Source organism: Adiantum capillus-veneris, chromosome 22 (genome assembly GCF_014529385.1).
Source record: "Adiantum capillus-veneris isolate H3 chromosome 22, ASM1452938v2, whole genome shotgun sequence".
NCBI classification, from domain to species: Eukaryota; Viridiplantae; Streptophyta; class Polypodiopsida; order Polypodiales; family Pteridaceae; genus Adiantum; species Adiantum capillus-veneris.
The window spans coordinates 83916229-83935985 of NC_140952.1; the positions used below are offsets into that span (position 1 = coordinate 83916229).

A 19757-nucleotide genomic window follows, 5' to 3' on the forward strand; every position below is an offset into this window, starting at 1 on the left:
TTCTACCTTATATAACTAGCTTTCCTTCCACCTCTCTAGAGGTTAGGAAAGTGTTTGATCTTTTAACTAAACAAACTACTATCTATGAAGCTTACATTGGATAAGTGGTGGAGCTTTTCTTCACACCACGTTTCAATAGAGATTATCTTAGACAAGTGATGGATCTTTAAGCAAAACACCCCACGTATTTTTCCATGTTTCAATAGATCCTGGCTTGACAAGTGGTGGACCTTGAGGCCAAACTCCCCATGTACAACATATATATGGTTTCTCCATGTTTCAATAGAGCCTATCTTGGACTAGTGGTGGACCTTGAAACAAAACTCCCCATATACAACATATATATATATATATTGTCTTTCCATGTTTCAATAAAACTTTGATTTGAGAAGTGGTGGACCTTTTTGCTGTCAATGTTTCAAGAGATCCTGCCTTGGATGAGTGGTGGATCTCAATGGAGCATAGCTTGGACAAGTGGTGGACCTTGGAACCAAAATCCCATGTAGAATAAAACTAGCATGGGGTTTTCATGTTTTAATGGATATTAGCTTTGACAAATGGTTAAACCTTCTTCTCTTTGTCTTTCAATGGAGCTGAAGCTTCCTTCTCTCCATGTTTCAATTGATCCAAGCTTGGACAATTGGTGGAACTTATCTTATTTTCATGTCTCAAATATTCTTGAGACCAAAAATCTCCATTCCTAACTTAGATAACTACCTTTCCTTCCACGTCTCTCTAGAGGTTAGGAAAGTGTTGGATCTTTAAACTAAACGAACTACTATCTATGAAGCCTAGGTTGGACAAGTGGTGGATCTTTTCTTCTCACCATGTTTCAATAGAGATCGGCTTAGACAAGTGGTGGATCTTTAAACAAAACACCCCACGTATAACATATATCTTGGTTTTCCATGTTTCAATAGATCCTAGCTTGAAGAAGTGGTGGACCTTGACACAAAACTCCCAATGTAAAACATATAGTGGGTTTTTCCATGTTTCAATAGAGCCTAGCTTGGACAAGTGGTAGACCTTGAAACAAAACTCCCCATGTACAACATGTATATGAGTTTTGCATGTTTCAATAAAACCTAGATTTGAGAAATGGTGTAGCTTTTTGTTGTCAATGTTTCAACATATCCTAGCTTGGATGAGTGGTGGATCTAGCTGCTCTCCATGCTTCAATGGAGCATAGCTTAGACAAGTGGTGGACCTTGGAACCAAAATCCCATGTAGAATAAAAATATCATGGGGTTTTCACGTTTTAATGGAGCTTGGCTTGGAAAAATGGTTAAACTTGCTTCTCTTTGTCTTTCAGTGGAGATTGGCTTAGACAAGTGGTCGACCTTTTCTTATCCCCATGTTCAAATGGAGCTAAGTTTTAAAAATTAAAATCCTTGATATTGAAAACAGCTAGGGTTTTCCATGGCTCAATGGAGCGTAGTTTGGACATCTTGTGGAGCTTGTTTCTCTCCATGTTTCAATTGATCCAAGCTTGGACAAGTGGTGGAGCTTATCTTCTCTCCATGTCTTAGTGATTCTTGAGAGAAAAAATCTCCATTTTTGCCTTATATAATTGGCTTTCCTTCCACCTCTCTCTAGAGGTTAGGAAAGTGTTTGATCTTTTAACTAAACGAACTACTATCTATGAAGCTTAGGTTGGACAAGTGGTGGAGCTTTCTTTCACACCATGTTTCAATAGAGATTAGCTTAGACAAGTGGTGGATCTTTAAGCAAAACTCCCCATGTACAACATATTTCGTTTAACATGTTTCAGTAGATCCTAGCTTGGACAAGTGGTGGACCTTGAGGCAAAACTCCCCATGTACAACATATATCTGGTTTCTCAATATTTCAATAGAGACTAGTTTGGACTAGTGGTGGACCTTGAAACAAAACTCCCCATATACAACATATATATATATATATATATATATATATATATGTATGGTTTTTTCATGTTTCAATCAAACTTAGATTTGAGAAGTGGTGGAGCTTTTTGTTCTCAATGTTTCAACAAATTCTAGGTTGGATGAGTGGTGGATCTAAATGGAGCCTAGCTTGGACAAGTGGTGAACCTTGGAACCAAAATCCCATGTAGAATAAAACCATCATGGGTTTTCATATTTTAGTGGATATTAGCTTGAACAAATGGTTAAAATTGCTTCTCTTTGTCTTTCAACAGAGCTTGGCTCAGACAAGTGGTGGAGCTTTTATTCTCCCCATGTTCCAACATGGTCTAATGGAGCCTAATTTGGACAACTGTGGAGCTTCCTTCTCTCCATGTCTCAATTGATCCAAGCTTAGACAAGTGGTGGAATTTATCTTCTTTACATGTCCCAAATTCTTGAGACCAAAAATCCCAATTCGTTATAGATTTCCTTCCACGTCTCTCTAGAGGTTACAAAAATTTGGATCTTTGACCTAAAAAAACTAGTATTTATGAAGCTTAGATTGGACAAGTGGTGGATCTTTTCTTCGTACTATGTTTTGATAGATATTAGCTTAGACAAGTGGTGGATCTTTAAACTCCCTGCGTACAACATATATCTCCGTTTTCCATGTTTCAATAGATCTTAGCTTGGAGAAGTGGTGGACCTTGACACAAAACTCCCCATGTAAAACTTATAGCTGGTTTCTCCATGTTTCAGTAGATCCTAGCTTGGACAAGTGGTAGACCTTGAAACAAAACTCCCCATGTACAACATATATATGATTTTTGCATCACATGGCCTATTTTTTGTCTTGTAAACTTTTCAATTATAATTTGAAGTTTTGTTAACATTAGATTGTCCTTGTTTAGTTTGGGTAAAAAATTCAAAGATTTGTGTATTTTGTCTTTGATTAATTCATCGATTGCCTCATTTTTTTAGAGTTCTACTCCATTGAGAAAGTTAGAATCTATCATAAACCAATTAAGACTCTTTTGGAGCCTAGATTAGATAAGTGGTGGACCTTCCAAAATTTATGATTGAGCTAAAGATTAGCTTAGACAAGTGAAAAGCCTTCAAATCAACACTTGAGTTTCCTACTTAGATCGTTTATTTGCACAAATGGAAGCTAATATTCAAAGTCCATGTAGGCTAACACATTAGATACCTACTTATTATGTAGGCTCACTAACTTGGATGATTAGTGAGTGATTCTTCTCATTATGTTTGGGTAGGTTCACCACCTATCCAAACCCTAGTCCATTGATGCTTGAAGAGAAGCAAGGTCCACCACTTGCCCAAGCTATGCTTTCTTAAAACACATAGAAACTAAATTCCATAACTTCTCCAAGCTTGAAGAGAAGTAAGGTCCATCATTTGTCCAAGCTATGCTTTCTTAAAACACATAGAAACTAAATTCCATAACTTCTCCAAGCTTGAAAAGAAGTAAGGTCCATCATTTGTCCAAGGTATGCTTCTTTAAAACACATAGAAAGTAAATTCCATCACTTCTCCAAGGGTTTTACTATGAATGACTACAAGATACACCATTTTTCCAAACTATCATCTCTAATAGAATGGCTAAGCGACTAATATACAAGGTCCCCCACTTATTGAATCTTGTCTCCAGTGAATAGAGAGGAGAATGGTCTACGAGTTATTGTATCTTGTTTCCATTGAATCATAGAGAGGAAAAAAGTCCACCACCTATCCAAGCAAAGCTTCATTGAAACATAGAGAGAAGAAGAAATCCACCATCTATCTAAACTAGTTTTTAAAGAGATACTCTACAAGGTCCATTACTTTTCTAGAAATCCACTCTATCTTGTATCATGAAAGAGGTCGGTTTCAAAGTCTCGCACTTGTCAAGCTAGGCTCTAATGGAGAGTGGAGAGAAGTGAGAGCCACCACTTGTCATGCTAAGACCTATTGAAGCATAAAAAGAAGAAAGGTCCACCACTTGTCCAAGCTATAAGGAAAATCACTTAATATAAGGTCACACACGGAGATGGGAATGGAGGGATATTTTACTACATTTTTGCTCAACTCATAATTTTATTTTTTTTAAGATCCCTCCAAAAGATCTATCCTAGAGCCAGCTTTTAGGAGGGAGAATTTTTCCTTCTCTCTCTCCATCTCTCTCTCTCCATCTCTCTCTCTCTCTCTCTCTCTCTCTCTCTCTCTCTCTCTCTCTCTCTCTCTCTCTCTCTCTCTCTCTCTCTGAGATCAGGCAATGGGAGACATTCATAGAGGGAGATTATAGACTTCTTTAGAGCAAGGACTCAACAGCCAGATGACCATGCCTCATAGAAAACTTCAAAGGGTACTTATAAGAGAGGTATATTAGTTGACACAGAGCCATTGAGCTCAGGAGAGCTAGATGCCCATGTCTACAAGGAAGACCGTGACATTAACGAAGGCTCCATCGGAGGATCAGGACTATTCTAGCACGACATGGGAGACATCCAGTATGACTATTTATAGACGTGAACATTGACGAAGCTCTTTAGAAATCGTTGCAGTACTTTCTCGGACAATGTTGGATGCTAGGCATCTTCAGGCAGTGATGATGATTAGGATGATGATTTTTAGTCTTTGGCTTTACTTCACTTTCACTCTTTTTTTTTTTGTACCCGGACATTGGATTAGATCCACCAACGTTGAATTAGTTTGTTCTCATAGTTCATTTTGGCCTTTTGAAGCCGTTTAATATAACATTTCATTTCATTTCATCTCTCTCTCTCTCTCTCTCTCTCTCTCTCTCTCTCTCTCTCTCTCTCTCTCTCTCTCTCTCTCTCTCTCTCTCTCTCTCTCTCTCTCTCTCTCTCTCTCTCTCCCCCGGAGAAGATGAATATGATTACTTCTTATCAAATTGCCTTGTTTTTTGGCCATCAATGATTATGGCAACTACTTCTCAATCCAGTATGCTTCTAGTGATTCAGATAGGAAGTTACATGCAACAAATCACATCAAACAAGTTAGCATGTCCTATTCTACTTCAGTTTGTAGCCACCTTTTAGGAATGTTTGAAGGGGCTCAAACACTGGCCTTGGGATTGATGACCATTGTACCCACTCCCAGTCATGGCATTTATCAGGTTCAAGGTTCTCAAGCTCTTGTGTTGGATCCAAGAGCTCTCCTTGCATGAAGATAGCAACATAATGGCAAGGCCTCGTTTCTTTCAACATGACAATGTTGGTAACACCTGCGAACTGGACGTTATGGATGACCAGACCGGTCTCTTCTAAAACCTCTCAAGATACGCATTCCTCCCACGTCTCTGATGGCCACCATGGAGGGCATATTTGGAGATGCCCATAGAGAATCGATGACGTCCTACAACAGCAGATGAATAAGCCTTGTTGACCACCAGCACGCCTACCCCCACTCTCGGAACTGGCCCCTCTGTTGTTGCCATGTACTGATCCTCTGCACTTGTTGTCTACGCCATTTCTCTCTATCTCCTGTAATGTTGTGAGGCCTCTTTACTATCCTCTCTCTCTCTCTCTCTCTCTCTCTCTCTCTCTCTCTCTCTCTCTCTCTCTCTCTCTCTCTCTCTCTCTCTCTCTCTCTCTCTCTCTCTCTCTCTCTCTCTCTCTCTCTCTCTCTCTCTCTCTCTCTCTCTCTCTCTCTCTCTCTCATCACCTGTCATAGAGGGCATTGACTGCATAGGAAGCACCTCTAACTTTGACTCCGCTTTGCCCTTCTCACGTGCCATGAACTCAATTCCAACATCGTCGAGCTCCTCCTCATCATTTGGCCCTTCAAGGTCAATAAGCACAACCTGCTTGTTCGCTTCAATTACCTGCTCTTCTACCATTGCATCCTCAAGCTCTGCCAAGGAAGAGAGAAACTCGTTCTCTATCCCATCCTCCTCGTCCTCTTCCATAGGTACAACTGCTCTAACCCTTTTGGAAAAATTTTGCACCTGCTGCACCACTATGGAATATTCCACCGCTACCTTCACCAACATGGCCATTAGCATGGCACCACACACCAGCTTTACCTGCACATCATCACCTGTAGTTCTAAACTGTTCCACTTGGTCTCCACCAAGCACATCGGCTTGCACTTCATGTTGCTCTTCACACATATTCACTGCCTCTCTACCCACATGCAAGAGGTCAAACTCATCATACCTGGATTGAGACGACTCCGTCTCCCAACTCGTGTCTGCGTCCATAGAACTACCATCACTCGACACAGTCTCCACTTTGGTTTCAAGCTCGAGAATCTCCTCTAGCTTCACCGCTTCGACCTCGTCTGCAAACCGCACACCTTGCTCTTTACCGCACTTCAATGGAGCTTCAACAGCTTCACTCGAACTTGGCAGCACATTCTTTGTCCACTCTGGAACCACCTGCACTTCTTCCACAATTGGAACTACTCTAGCCGGCATCTTCGGCATAGGAACCATTCTCTCTCTTTGCAGCCAAAGAACCCCTAGTTCTTCTCGCACGTGCACTTCACTTTGTACCACCTGCAGCTCCGCTACCACCGCATCACATTGCTTTGGCATCACTGCACCTCGCAAACACCGCCTAGCCTCGTGCTTCTTCAAAATCTTTTTGGTTCGCCCTCTCGCTAGAGCTACCGCCTCCTCATACGATGTTGGACCATCTATTTCCACCTTATCCCGCACCTCCTCATGCAGGCAATCCATGAATTTACCCAATTTCAAAAAACTGGCATTTTTTGGAGCAGTTACCTTGATCAATTTCCCCCAAAGGGCCTCGAACTCCCACTCGAACGCTTGAAAATCTCCCTCCAAGCTTTGCTTCAAACTGTCTAGCTTCCGCTTTACTTCATCTAGCTACGCATCCGCTACAAATCTTCTTCGAAAAGCCGCCTCCAGGACTTCGCAATCTGCCTTTTCTTCTTCACCAAGGCCATCGAACCATAGCTTTGCTTTACCACGAACCAGGAGTGGGAACACCTATACCGCACCATCTTCTCTCGATAAACCGCTTTCTAACACGAACAATCCGTAGTCTTGAAGCCAAGTTTCCGCACTCAACCCCAGTGAAAATGGGAAATCCCGCCCAAGCCATCACTAGCAGCACCTGCTCTTCAAAGGCCGCACCTTTGGTATCACCAAAATCACCACTTCAACCTCAACTAGGAGCATCAGCACCAGAAGATGGAGAGGGGGAATGGGGGAACACACCCGGCACAAACACAAGGGCCTCTCTATAGCTCAGGGTATTCACAGCACCCCTATCCTCTCGGAAAACACCTTCAAACACACAACTCACACTAGCAGACCACCACCTGCTCGGTTGCCACTGCTCACACACTCTACAAAACCACCACATGATGCACACTTGCCACCACTGCCTGTCTCCACCCTTACACACCCTCACAACCACTCAATCTCACTCTCTCACTTAAAACACCATTGGTCCGGGGGGGCACACACTTCCACACAGCCGGCACCGAAGAGAACCATGAAAGCAGGAGAAAGAGAAGGGGGGAAGGGGAAACTACAGCAAGGCGAGGCAACAACGACTCAATTGCACTCCACAAAACACTTGTACAAACTCACATTGCCATCACCATGGCCATTTACACAAGAAAAATGCAAAGGGCTTGACAGGCACACTCCTCTGTCCAAAAGCTCCCCTTTGCAGGCTTCCAAACGACACAAAAACTAGGCAAAAAAGCCCCTAATTTGATCAATTTTTGACTTTTATAGGGTGGGGGTTCAATTTGGGGAAACTGCCCTTTAATTGGTCCATATGGCACCCTTTTTTGGTATCTTTTCGGAAGGGGTGACCGCTTTGCTCCATCTACTCTCCTCTTCACTCTTTGCACTTGGGGGGGGGGGGGGGGGGGGGGGGGGGGGGGGGGGGATTAGCGATGTCGCTATTGCCCTTGGCATTTTTTATTTTTTATTTTTGACCTTCAATTTTTTTACCCTCTTTGGGCTTAGCCTTGCACTACTCAATTTTTGACTTTGACCTCCTCCCTCTATCCGAATCCTCCTCGGCCCCTTTTGCTCTTTGGTTCACTTTGTCTGCCTTGGCTTAGAGTTGTCCCTGCTCCTTTGGTCTTCCCCTTTGTCCGGCCACTTGGCCTTGCTTGGCTTTGCCCACTTGACGACCTCCGGGTTTTCCTCTCTCTCCCTCTCTCTCTCTCTCTCTCTCTCTCTCTCTCTCTCTCTCTCTCTCTCTCTCTCTCTCTCTCTCTCTCTCTCTCTCTCTCTCTTCTTCTCGGAACGAGGTAACCGAACCCATTCCTACATCCTTGAGCCCATCCCGTTGAGTGCGATCCGCACCATTGCCTCCATTCGTCTTAGCTCCCATTCTCTACGCTGCGAGACAGGACGTTGGGGCACTGGCGAGGAGTGTCATCGACTTTGCACCTTATGCCCTCGTCAAGTGCGAGAGAGTGAGTACCACACACTACTTGAGTGCTCAGCTTTTGACCACATTAGGTCCTCTTTTCCCCATATATTCAGCCATGAGCTCTCCCTACATACCTTCCTCTCCCAACCACGATGTGGACTCTCTATTGCGACGCTCATTTCAGCCATTTTTGAGCATCGAGAGTCACTTATGAACTCCACTCACACCACGTGACATGTTCATTTGGTCCCATAGGTCATATTTGACCTCCCAGGACGATAATAGAACTATCTATCTATCTCTCTCTCTCTCTCTCTCTCTCTCTCTCTCTCTCTCTCTCTCTCTCTCTCTCTCTCTCTCTCTCTCTCTCTCTCTCTCTCTCTCTCTCTCTCTCTCTCTCTCTCTCTCTCGCTCTCTCTCTGCTGTGGGACTCACTCCCTATCTCGAAGCAGGGGGGGGCATTAGCGATTCTCTCTCTCTCTCTCTCTCTCTCTCTCTCTCTCTCTCTCTCTCTCTCTCTCTCTCTCTCTCTCTCTCTCTCTCTCTCTCTCTCTCTCTCTCTCTCTCTCTCTGTGTGTGTGTGTGTGTGTGTGTGTGTGTGTGCTGTGGGACTCACTCCCTATCTCGAAGCGGGGGGGGGGCATTAGCGATGTCGCTAATGCCCTTCCCCCTTGGCTTTCCAAAATGGGGGCCTTCAAATTATTGGCCACGGGATCGGGCCCCTCCCGGGTAGTGCTACGTCATCACCAAGCCCATGGACGTTGAGGCCGTCTCCACAATTGGCACGCCACCTGCGCCGCCCCGCCTCTAGCCAAAACCGCCATGCTTCCGCCTTGAGCAGCGCCCACGGCGCCGTCGCCACCATCGGCATAGCCATGGAGCTCCGAGCTCCTCCTCGCTTCATACATGCCCAAGGTATTGCGCGCTCCAGCTCTTATACCCTACAATCCGCTGCTCTGCCACTGTATGTGGGCGCATTCGCCAGGCCACATGGCGGCTCCTCGTTCTAATGCACCCCCAAGGGTCCTCACTTTATAAGAAAATGTCTTTTTTTTCCACTTTGGTAGCACACTCCCATTGGCCCCTTCTTACTAGTCCCGTGTCCGATGGCTGAGCCACAAAACCGTGCCGGATCTCCACTGAGTTGGTTCCAGGATACACAAATCTTGTCATCTTTGGACTTCCCTGAGCTCACTACTCAAGGCCATCAAAACTGAGAAAATCATCTGCGTGTACTCAATCTCCAAATGCCCCCAATTTAATTTCACCATATCCTGCTGACCAAGTGTCTGTTTGATGAACCATTGATTCGTGCTAGCTCCACATGATGCGCACTACCATTGAGAACCTTGGCGAGGCCAAAAAACTGCTAAAAACTGACACATCCTCCAATGCAGTCCAATGAGCACAGACCCGGCCCCCGAAAAATCTTCAACTGACCATATCTTGCTAACCAGAGCTCCGATTTGCAATCCGAAAAGACAGGCATGCTCCATAACTCGAGCTCTACACATGTATGCAATGACATCAACCCAGACCACCTGTCCCCAGCTGCCCTATCCGTCGGGGATCTTCTACACACTCCAACTTTAAACTGCAATATCTTGAGCACTGGGGCTCCGTTTGATGAGCCATCTGGACCGGCTTGGAAAGCACACTGAAGACCACATTCTAAGGCACAAAATCCGCATCTCGGGCACAAAAGGCCACCAACCTACTTAGCTCTTTACAGCACACCTTTGGCCTAAAAAACTCTTCGAGCATACACCTCCGCTATCCTTGGGCTGCCTAGGGCCTTGGCACCTGCCCTAGCCTTCTGCACTGCACTCGACCGCACCCTTTGCCTGGCATATACCATCTCTTAGCTTCGACCAACTTTGGCTGCACGAGCGCCTCTCTCATGCTAATATTCAAATGAGCACTCGCCTCTCTCATGCTGCATCTCTCATGCTAATGTAGCGCTCACTTGAACATTAGCATGAGAGAGGCAGCATGAGAGAGGCGAGGCTCACTTGAACATTAGCATGAGAGAGGCACTAGCACTCACTTGAACATTAGCACGAGAGAGAGAGAGAGAGAGAGAGAGAGAGAAGATGACTCCTCACCGCCCATGGCTGCATCCTTTTCCACCATGGTACCCTCATCCTCCTTCTCATCCACCTTCTCCAACAGCCTTGCCGCTAGCCACACAAGCGTGGAAAGCCTACAAACCACAAGGTCTTTGCGAATACACATCAGTGATGGCCGGTGATGCATTGCTTGTGTTTGGATCCGAGCACATAGCTAGAGACACCAAAGAAGTTCTCTCAGGCAAAGTTGTCAAGGCAATTGGAGAAGTTTCCAAGGCCATTAGTCCTCAGGGCCTAACTGCAGGCCAGGTAGTCGATGTTGCTAATGAAAGGAATGAGACTATGTATCTTGATATGCTGGTGTTTATTCACCTTCACAAGACTGGTGCTTGATTGTGAGCGAAGCAATATTGGGAGGTGCTACAGATGAGCAAATGGAAAAGCTCATGATATTTTCTTGATGTAATGGACTTCTCTTTCAAGTGGTAGACGATATTTTGGATGTCACAAGGTCATCAGAAGAGCTCAAAAAGATAGTGGGCAAGGACTTGATTGCATACAAGGCCACCTACCCAAAACTCCTTGGGCTTGATGAATATGCTCTGGAGCTGAAACAAAAGGCTTTGTCTCAGATTAAGGACTTTGGTGAAGCCAAAGCGGCTCCTTTGTATGGACTCACATAATATATTTCCAACCAAAAAAACTAGATTGGTTATACAATTACTTTGTTCATTTGAATTTACCTTATTTCTTATATTACTCTGATGGAGAGAGAGAGAGAGTGGAGGGGGGGGGGGGGGGGGGGGGGGCCTCGTCACTATATGGCACGGTTGAATTTCAGAGGAGATCGAGGGCTGGGGGAGTAGGGGGGATGAGAGCCGTCCGATTGGGGGGGGACCTCGGTTCAGGGGATGGCGGCGCACTGAATGAAGGGGAGCATGAGCATTCAATGCTCTGGTGAACTGCGTCTCGGTGAACTACGCCTCGGTGAACTACGGGCCTGCTTCTTTTCGCCTTGCGTGCCTCCCTGCCTGCGTTCTCCTCCCCTTCGTATCCTGCGTGCTCTTCGTTCCTCTAGCGCGAGCCCCTGCCAAGGCAGTTCACCAAGGCAGCTAGTTGTATCCTGCGGGTACTGCGTCCTCCTCGGCCTCCAGCTTGAGCCCCTGCCAAGGTAGTTCACCTTGCACTACCGTCCGAGCCCCTGCCAAGGCAGTTCACGCCTGCAGCTCTCTATATCCTGCGGGTCCTGCGTCACTCCTACGCCGCCAACTCGAGCCCCTGCCAAGGCAGTTCACCTTGCACTACCTGGTTTAGCAAGTGTGCACCCCTAGTTCGGTTTAGCCACGGCACAACCTTGCTCCCATGGTTCAAAAACCAGGCTTTCCTCCTGCTCTCCATACTCCCGCCTTCGATGCCTGCAGGCCTCGCTTCATGCGCCCGTGCTTATTACCTGCTTATTACCTTATTTAAGCTTTACTTTATTTGAGCATTGAAGCATTGCAAATCATACCATAGTTTCATATGCTCCGGGAGCTCTGTGCATTAAGCCTAATACCATACCTTAAGCTTTAGGGGGAGTGCAATCGATTAAGCGTCCCGCTTCAAGAAGCTCGCAAATAAACAATCCTTGGAGATGGAAGATGCGAAGTCGCTCTATATCGAAATCGTGCGTGACAATGGGAGAAAAACTCGGCAATGCATTGCAACGGAAGAGTGCCGATCTAACAAAATATGTTACGAGAAGAGGGTTGATATGATGGACCATCTGCGAGATGATCATGGCATCGAGTGTGATATCCCTCTACGCAAGGGTGGTCGACCTCGAGGCCTGATGAATCGGACTTCGTCAAGGGCAAACACATACGAGAAGCAATCAAAGGTGCGCTTCAAGGATGCGGCTTATAAGTTTGATGTTGAAGATGATGAAACAGGAAACAGAAGGAAGACAGCAACTCAGAGTAGGAAGAAGATGGAGAAGGAGAAGACACAGAGCTTGTGTACGAGATCTCTGTAGTCTCTCTCTTTGTATTGGAATAATAGTATATACAAACTCAGAGCTACAAAGCTTATATGAAACCCTAAGAGATAAGGTGTCCTTTCACACCGGATGTCCAGGGGGAAAAACCCAATGGGAGAAAAGTGCCCCTGGTGAAGCGCGTATACACACTAACACTACTACATGTCTACAAATCCCCCCTGTAGTGATAGTGTGAATCCGTACAAGGTAGCAGATCATCATGTGTATGAGAGTAAGCCCAAAGCTTTTCGGAAAGCTTCAAACTTTTCTCGTGATAACGCCTTCGTAAATAGATCTGCAATGTTATCCTGTGTAGGACAGTAAGTTAGTGTGATCTCCCCTGCATGTAGCCTTTCCCTGACATAGTGGTAGTGAACCTCTATGTGCTTTGTTCTTGCATGAAATACTGGATTCCTTGCAACTGCCATAGCACTCTGACTGTCAGTGAAAATGGTAGTGGGTGCCTGTTGACACTCACAAAGATCTGCCAATAACCTGCGTATCCATACACAATCAACTGTTGCCGTGAAAGCTGCCCTGCACTCAGCTTCATAAGTTGATGTAGCCACTGTGGGTTGCTTCTTGCTTAGCCAAGATATACATGCATTTCCCAAGAAAAAACAATTGCCACTTGTGGAATGTCGTGTGTCAAAATCACCAGCCCAATCTGAATCGCTGTAACCAAGAAGCTGCATAGAACTGTGCTTTCCATACATATCCCCCCTTGGAAAGAACATGGCAAGATTAGGGGTACCTGAAAGGTAACGAAGTATGCGCTTCACAGCCTGCCAATGATGCATACCTGGGCTGTGCATAAATCTGCTTGCTTGTGAAACCCCAAATTGAATGTCTGGACGAGTGTTGCCTGCCAAATATATCAAGCAACCAATCGTTGCTGCATAAGTATGTACATCAAAAGTTTCTCCAGCATCATGCATGCTCAACTTTGATCCAGTTTCTACGGGTGTAGAGATTGGCTTACAATTTTGCATACCAAACTTGTCCAAAATTTTATGCAAATATTTTTCCTGCAACATGTATATGCCATCCTCTGATTGCACAAACTGAATACCCAAGTAATAATGTAGCAAACCAAGATCAGACATCTCAAAGGTTTTTCTCAAAGCATCTTTAAACGCTTCAATTTCATTTGCACTATTGCATGTAAGAAGCATATCATCCACATAAAGTGTTAGCATAATGAGAACTCCATCTCTCTTTTTGACATACAAAGTACTTTCTGTTGGACTATTCTGAAATCCCTGGCCAATCAAATAAGTATGTATCTTCTCATACCATGCTCTTGGAGCCTGTTTGAGACCATACAAAGCTTTACACAATCTACATACCTTTTGCTCTTGACCTTTTACAATAAAACCACTTGGTTGACTTACATAAACTTGTTCCTGCAAATCACTGATGCACTTTCCAACCATGATGAGCAGCAATTGCAACTAGTGATCTAACTGTGGACGCACGAGAAGTAGGAGCAAAGGTTTCATCATAATCTATGCCTTTCTGTTGCGCATAGCCTTTTGCCACAAGCCTTGCTTTGTACCTGTCGACAGTACCATCTTGTTTCCTTTTTACCTTAAAAACCCACTTTGTACCAATAGGCTTTTTACCTGTAGGCAAGTCCACTAGATCCCATGTATGATTCTTATGAATAGAATCAATTTCTTGCTGCATAGCATCTTTCCACTGAACACACTCTAAAGCTTGTTCAAATGAATCAGGCTCATCTGCATCACAAAGAGTGCTAAAGCAAGCCAAATCTACTTGCTCTCTGCCAAAAGTAGTACCAGCACGTGTTTTTCGTGGCAACGGTGCATCCAACTTGCTATCCTGCAAAGTTTTCTGAACCCATTTAGGCAAGGTTCTTTCTTCCCTGAGAACTTCTTGCTCTTCACGCACAATTTCCTCTACATCATGAGGTGTCACATGCTGATCAAAAGATTGATCAATATTATCAACCTGTTGTGATTCTTGATTCTCCACAAAAGAAGGAAGCAAACCTTCAAATACATCATGTGTCTGCATATGAGGTACATCAAAAGCAACCATAGGTTGAGCAGTAGTTTCTGCAAAAATTACATCACGACTTTCAAAAATCTTGTTTGTAGCAGGATTGTAAAGTCTATAACCTTTACTTCCACTACTGTACCCCACAAATATACATTTGATTGCCTTATCATCAAGCTTCCCACGTAACTGCTGAGGGATGTGAGCATAAGCAAGACAACCAAAAACACGAAGATAACTAACTGAAGGTTTTTTGTCATACCAAGCTTCATATGCAGTAATGGTCTTCAAGGCACGAGTAGGACACCTGTTCAAAACATGTGCTGCACAAGCAACTGCCTCCATCCATAGCTTATGAGGCAAACTCTTAGCCTTGAGCATACATCTAGCTGTCTCCATTAAAGACCTGTTCTTCCTTTCTGCAACACCATTCTGTTGTGGTGTGTATGGCATAGTGCATTGGTGTTTAATGCCTTTCTTTCCCAAAAAATCCTTAAATGCACCTAACATGTATTCACCTCCTCGATCGGTACGAAGAGTCAGTACTTTGCAACTTGTTTCATTTTCAACCATGGCGACATAATGTTGAAAAACTGCAAACACGTCTGACTTTGCTTTGAGTGGATACACCCAACAAAACCTGGAAAAGTCATCAATGAAGGTCACAAAATAAAGGTTGTTTCCCAAAGATGGCGTCCTCATAGGACCACATACATCACTGTGTACAAGCTGCAACTTTCGTGTCGCTCTAACTGAACCATCTTGTGAAAATGCAAATCTATGCATCTTTCCAAGAACACAACCTTCACATACATGTCTTGGTGGCATCTCCAATAAAGACAAATCATGCACCATATTATGACGTTGTAAAGTCATCAAACTGCCATAACCAACATGCCCAAATCTAGCATGCCACAACTCAGCATCCTGCATGGCCTGAGTCTTTGTTTCTGCAATACATACCTGAATCTGCTTTTCATAACGATCTAGCACAAATAGTCCATTGTCCAGCGTACCTGTAGTGATAATAGAATAACCATTCTCTCGATCTCGTACAACACATCTGTCATCCTCAAAAATGACCCAAAGACCATTTTTTGCAAGAGAGGATACAGATAACAAATTCTTCTTGATCCCTGGAACATATAAGACATCTGGCAAGCATAAATATGAACCATCTGAAATGGTAATCAAAATCTTACCAACGCCTTTGATTGGATAAGAAGCATTATTTGCACATGTCACCTTCTTTCCTGCTGGAGCTACATCCAATGAACAAAACAAATCCTTCCTTGAAGTAATATGCCTGGATGCACCACTATCAAAGTACCAAATCATTTGTGTCTTGTCAACACTGTAAGCAGAAAAATCTGAACATACTACAAAAGCATAAGAATCCTGCACAAAGTTTGCAGACTCTTCTTTAGCTGTAGAAGAATCACCAGAAGCTGAAACAACCAAACTTGACTCTTTCTTCTTTTCTTTAGCAATTCGCTTTTTACACTCACTAATGTAGTGACCAGGTTTCTTGCAGTAGTGACATTTACCTTTCTTCTTGGACTTGTCGGAATCACCTTTAGACTTCTCTGAAGACTGTCCTGCACTAGACTTGGAGTGATGAGCACTCTCTTTACCCCTGTTTTTGTTCTGTACAACAAGAGCATGATCCATACCATCCACCTGTAAAGACTTGTTCTTACGTGATTGATCCTCCTGCAATAGCAAAGCCACTAACTCTTCAAAATGAAGAGGGTCAGGATTAGCTCGCAAAGACAGAGTCAAAGAAGTCTGAAAAGTCAAATAAGATGGTGGTAGTGAATTGAGTGTTTTGGAAACCAAGTCCTTCTCTGGAATCACTTCATCAATGCTAAGCAATTGCTCTTTAAGATCCCTGATTTTTGTAAGATGCTCGACAATATCGTCACCTTCATCCATCTGTATTTTGTCAAGTTGTTTCTTCAAAAACTCTATTCTGGCAGCGTTTCTTCCTCCAAACATAGCTTACAGAGTGTTCCAAGCATCCTTAGAAGTTCTGCAAGATCTGATATGTGGTGTGATTGTCCTCTTTATGGTTAAGGCAATCACAGCCATAGCCTGTGCATCTTTAGTATCCCATCTCTTTTGCTCTGGAGTGACTTGTGAGGGTCCTGCACCAACAGCTGCACCACGACCAGGCGTGGCATGTGCAATGCTACCTGGACGAACTTCATCTCCAGATACATAATCCCACAATCCTTTACCAACCAAAACATTTTTGGCCATAAAAGACCAAAGAGAATAGTTGGTACCATCCAATTTGTCTTCGGATGTAAACGCACCAAAAATCTCTTTCTCCGTAGATTGAGCCATACTGTAGATGCACACAAGAGAGCAAAAGAACCTCCAAGAGATTCACAAATCTCCTCTCCAATCCAAGCAAAACTCTACTCAAAATCTCAGCACAAAGCTAAGACAAGCTGCTTCCCAAAAGAACTGTTTACCTGAAGAAAATCTGTCAGAAAGCACACCCTCTTGATCTAAACGCCTCCGAAAAGTAACTTCTGCTACGCTGCTCAGAACAAAATTCTGAGGGCTTGAACGGCTTTGAAAGGGGGGTAAAACCCTAGGTCACCTGCTCAGAATACTCCCGGAACGTCGAGGATGCTCCCACGAACAAATTTTCCGAAAACTGCCTGAAAACTACGATTGCGCGCGCGGACGCGAAAACGCAAGTAGAGGCTCTGGAAATCACCTTGCTCTGATACCAATTGTTGAAGATGATGAAACAGGAAACAGAAGGAAGACAACAACTCAGAGTAGGAAGAAGATGGAGAAGGAGAAGACACAGAGCTTGTGTACGAGATCTCTGTAGTCTCTCTCTCTGTATTGGAATAATAGTATATACAAACTCAGAGCTACAAAGCTTATATGAAACCCTAAGAGATAAGGTGTCCTTTCACACCGGATGTCCAGGGGGAAAAACCCAATGGGAGAAAAGTGCCCCTGGTGAAGCGCCTATACACACTAACACTACTACATGTCTACATTCGAGAGAAACAAATCAAAGTTTTTACAAGGGAGGGAGAAGTCCTTGCTCCGGAAATGGAATGCTTTCGATGAGAGTGAGAAGCTAGCAAATGGATCGAAAAAAGCTTTTGTACAAATAGAAATGGCCAATTCATTAGGGGACTACATGAGCACAAAAGATGCACGCATGGCGGCTATACAAAAACGGATTGATGGTGGCTTTGAAATGAATGTAAGCATATATATCGCAATCATCAATTTTTATTTGTTATAAGGATTAAGTTTTTTTTGCTCTACGCTCTCGACTCTTTTTAGAAGCGTAACCCCGGTGGAAAAATACATAAGGAAGAGGAAAACGTAGAGGACAAAAAGGTAGAAGAGAAAGTTGATATTGAGCAAGCATGTACTCCGGTATGTCGCATGTAGTGTCGTTATTTAAATGACTAATTGTATTGCATGATGTTTTGGTGTCAAATGAGTTGCATGTCTTGTAGCCAAATCTCAAATTGGATGATGATCATGGTCCTTTGTTTGCACTCGTGAAGCAAGGAAAAAAAATGAAATTCATAGAGGGTACTCCCATACCGCTAGGTGCTTCCTTGCTTGAAAATTCGTTGTCCATTCAAAGAGGAAAACGGGTAAAACTTTGTTCGTGTAGTCATATTAATCATGCATATAGTAAATAATGTTACTTAGCTTCTCTTGATCTGGTGAATATACTTTAGATTCGGGTGACCATTGGTTCGTCAAAGCAAATCCAAATTAGTGACTCTCCTCTTTGCAAAGGTGACATGCCACTTGCTTTGGTGATAAACAACGGGGGAATTAACTTGGAAGGAAGTAGTAGTAATGGCAACGAGTCCATAAAAGCAAGGTGAATATTACCATCCTCTAAAGGTTTGACATTCTCTATCATTTGTTAATGTTTGAATTTGCTTTGACATATAGTTTTGAAAGTGGATCATCGATTCACTTTATATCTCATCAATTTAATATAATTTCGGAAGTGGACATGAAAATGCTTGAAGATATTTCTCATGCCAAAGCTTCCACAAAAACAATGAACTTGTTTATGATGTAAGTATAGCTTAAAGCTCATTTCTATGCTTTCAAAAATATTTCGTGTATTATGCAAGTTTTCAACGCAATGTCTTTGTTTTTTATGGTGATAGTTGGATAGAAAACACATTGCCTAAAGAGATTTTAGACAAAGTCTAGTTCATGGATAGTTTATGGTATGACTATGTTACACTACGTCACCATGAAGACATTGGAGTTATCAAGAATTACTTGCAAGGTTTAGATATGTCTCAACATTGGTTCCTTTTTCTACCAATAGTTAGTAGGTATTCTTTATTCACTTTCTTTTAGCTTGAAAGTGATGTGATGTACCTTTGGTTGTCATGCTTAATTTGTTGTATATTTATGTCTTGTTTAAGGAACCATTGGGTCCTTTATGTCATCTTCAACAATCACTTCAAAAAGCTTGACAAATTTCCATGGGATTCACATGCTATCATGTACTTCAATTCATTGCCGGATTCTAATGGCACAACCTATCTTGCTAGTGTTTATAGGTATGTATGTGGTAAGGAATATAAAGGTTATTGGGTGAGAGTTGGATCTAAAAGCTTTCCTTGTAGGGTTCTTGAGATTCTATCTCACAATTGTTCGAACGAGGGTTTGAAAGAGTTCATGGCAAAACCAAGAAAAGGACTTTCACCACTAGAAATACCTGAGGTGTGTCAATGGCTCAAGTGTTGTACGCATGTGTTGTCATGTTGATAAGATCAATTTATATGATTTTTCACTATTGAAAATTGATGCATGTCTTTAGGTTCCTCGTCAACCAAATTCCCATGATTGTGGGTTTTATGTCATGGCTTATATGAAGCATCTTATTGCTGGGGCCTTTGGCAAACGATCAAAGAGCTGGGTATGTAAATGTTTTTCATTGAAAAAACACTTAACTTTATGTGATGGTCTATTTTTTAGTGATTTACATGGTTCACTAACTCTCTATGTTTGATGTACAGCTCACAAAGACTTGGTTCAAGCACCAATCCGTTCAAAGGCTAAAAGAGGAGCTTATAGCATGGAGCAAAAAGTCTCTAGGACTTGATGGAGTGCAAGGATGATGTGTTTTGGACACCCCATACTAGGATATCTATGCAGAATCTCTTTTTTATCCCATGCGTTGGAAATCGCGTTATTATATGAAAAACTTTTGTGATGTAGCTTTTGAGATGTAATTTTTGAGAGCATAGTGCAATATAATCCATCTTGGTTCCTCCAATATGTCTCTCTATGCATCTACTCTTGCTATGTGAGAAATGATGTGTTATGATGTGAGAAATGATGTGTCCAGATA

The 19757-nt window shown here is 43.3% G+C and overlaps 2 pseudogenes; both read left to right on the forward strand.

Moving 5' to 3' along the window:
* Positions 1-10382: 10382 nt before the first annotated feature.
* On the forward strand, positions 10383-11048 carry LOC147429698 (geranylgeranyl pyrophosphate synthase, chloroplastic-like; annotated as a pseudogene).
* A 926-nt stretch (positions 11049-11974) lies between these two features.
* Positions 11975-19465, forward strand: LOC147429699 (uncharacterized; annotated as a pseudogene).
* The last annotated feature ends 292 nt before the right edge of the window (positions 19466-19757 follow it).